Source organism: Aquarana catesbeiana, linkage group LG10 (genome assembly GCF_042186555.1).
Source record: "Aquarana catesbeiana isolate 2022-GZ linkage group LG10, ASM4218655v1, whole genome shotgun sequence".
In the NCBI taxonomy this organism is placed as follows: Eukaryota; Metazoa; Chordata; class Amphibia; order Anura; family Ranidae; genus Aquarana; species Aquarana catesbeiana.
This window is the reverse complement of record NC_133333.1, coordinates 124,786,242-124,789,033: the sequence shown is the minus strand read 5'-3', so window position 1 is coordinate 124,789,033 and position 2,792 is coordinate 124,786,242.

Here is a 2,792-nt window from a genome sequence, read left to right as displayed (position 1 = left end):
GCAGCTATTGGCTACTGGCTATGAACTTCCTTGTTTTAGTCCGGTCGTACGTCATCACGTATGAATCCGTCGGACTTTGGTTGATCGTGTGTAGGCAAGTCCGTCGTAAAGTCCGTCGAAAAGTCCGCCGGGCAAAGTATGCTGTAAAGTCCGGTCGTGTGTACGCGGCATTAGTATTTCTATGTAGCAACACTCATATTCCAGCACATCATTTTCTGTTCCCATCCTAAAAACCTGTCAGATGTCTCCTATGGTCTCAAGAAACACATAATAGTTCCCTAGCAACATTACAGCGGTCTCTGAGGGTACCCTTACACCTGACATGCCAGTCACCCCTTCTAGCAACTTTTGTTGTAACGACATCAATTACATTAATTACATGTCTGTTGGTCAATGTGTGTGTCAATTCTTCTTATACATACATAACATCCACCTTCTATGGGCAGGCAACCCCTCCCTGCATCCTGTCCACCTTTTTAGTTCTTATCCCTTTGATACACGTCGTCATCAATGGACTGCATTTCCCAGTATGACCTTTATACACTGGAAGTACACCCTGAACACTATGTCTTCCATGGCTGTTGTCTATAAGCTGTGCCTGTTCTTCCCCTCGTGGCACCAGACACTTATGTGCTAGCAAAAAAATACTGTATTTATTGCGTATAACACTCACTTTTTCACTATGAATATTGGGTGCAAATAACGTGTGCGTGTTATACGCCAATACTTCAATTTTAGCTGCCTCGGAGGGGACAGGGAAGGAGGCGGGACGAGCGCCATCAGATTACATACAGTGAGAAACTCCTGTTTACTTGGTGCCCTCTGTAATAGGAAGTCCTGTCTCCTGGGCCGCCATTGGACCACTGTTCTGTCTATCATAGGAGATTCTCACTGTAATCTGTCGGCGCTTGTCCCGCCCCCCTCCCTGTCCACTCTAGGCTGCAGATGGGCATCGATCAGGCTGCACTGATGGCAATGTTGAGGCTGCTGCATTGATGTGGACTGGTGAGGCTGCATTGATGTGGACTGATGAGGCTGCATTGATGTGAACTGATGAGGCTGCATTGATGGCACTTGTGAGGCTGCAGATGGGCATTGATCAGGCTGCATTGATGGCAATGGTGAGGCTGCAGATGGGCACTGACCCTTATTTTGCTTCAAAGTTCCTTATTTAAAATTTAAGTTTTTTTCCTGAAACTTCCCTCTTAAAATGAATGTGCGTGTTATACGCCTGTGCGTGTTATACGCCGATAAATACGGTACATAAAAAATATATATAAATACTATACATTCTTAAAGAAATTGACATACACACCCATTGTTAAAGAATAATTCCAGGCATTGGTATTTTATACATAGTTACAATGGTCTAGCTAGGACAAATGTAACTATGTACAGTATATACAATACCATACCTGACCGGTGCCCCTGGAAGCTGGGAATTACTGAAGAAGACCTCATTTGCTTCAAGGTCCTGCGCAGAGTGCCTGCTTTCTTGCGTTATGAACACAGGGGGTTGTCTGCTGGGCATGGGCACCATTCAGCATTTTCTCAATTAATGCAAAGCGTTCTCTGTTTGGAGGAGGTGGAGAGTGTGATGTCACTGCCCCACCTTTCCACCACATCCAGAGAACGCTTTGTATTTATTCTGAAAATGCTAAGCCCCTGTGCCAAGCAGCCAACCTCCTGTATTTACAGTGGATCAGGCTGGCCATTCAACGCGGTGCCAGAAGCAAGTGGAGATCACTGAAGTCGTGGTGTATACTTCAGTGACTTTCCAGCCTTCTGGGGCAGGTATGCTATACATAGTTACATTGGTCCAAGCTGGACCAAAGTAACTATGTATAACATAATAATGCCTGGAATTATTCTTTAAAACCTCTTCTACAAATGCCAGTTGCCAGTGGCTATTTTGCTGATCCAAAGGCTTCAGCATTTAAGTCATTTACCAAGAACAAGCATACAGATCAGGGGTTCTTACTTTCCTCTAACTTGACTAACTTCATGCTTGTTAAGGTTGAGAAACTCAAGGTGTTAAGGCCAGATTTAGCCAAGCAACTACCATTTTCAGAAGAAGGTAACAATTGTAGCCTCCATATTGCTTTCAGTACAGTTTTCCTTTAAATATTTTTTTTTCATCACCGGAAGCAGCATAATGTTAAATATACATGCCAGTCTTCTTTTCTGCAACCCAAGTCAGGGTGAGGATACTTATGATGAGGGGAGTGTAGCTGTTACACAGCTCTGCCAGTATAAAGCACTGGGGGTAGGAGAAGAGAAAGCATTTTTTTCACTAATAAAGTATTTTAGGGCATTTACCCCAAAAAAATCAGACACAAAACTAAAATTAACATAAGAATATAGAAGGCTGAGAGATGTGGGACTTTAGTTGGGCTGTAACCTCTTGCCGACTGCCTAATGCATGCATGAGGCAGCAGAGAGGGTGGACCTTAATGCCACAGGTATGCATCCATGAGAAGCCAAGGTTCTCTATGTACTGGGAGCATGCTCACTGCGCACTACTAGTACAATAACTGAGCTGTCACCTACAGCTCTCAGTCACCATTTGCTATCAGAACCAGAGGGACGGGCACCTAATTATGGGACCGCAGTGACAACCAATCACAGTGATCACTTGATTAGGAAGCCGCCTTCGCCTCCCATTGCTAACAACAATTTAAATGGGCCACCAGGAGGCAGCAGCAAGGGGTTAAACAAGATTGTAAAATATAACATCCATATGACAGTTCTAACATACATTTTTAGTAGAGGTAGTTTTCCAATTCACATAT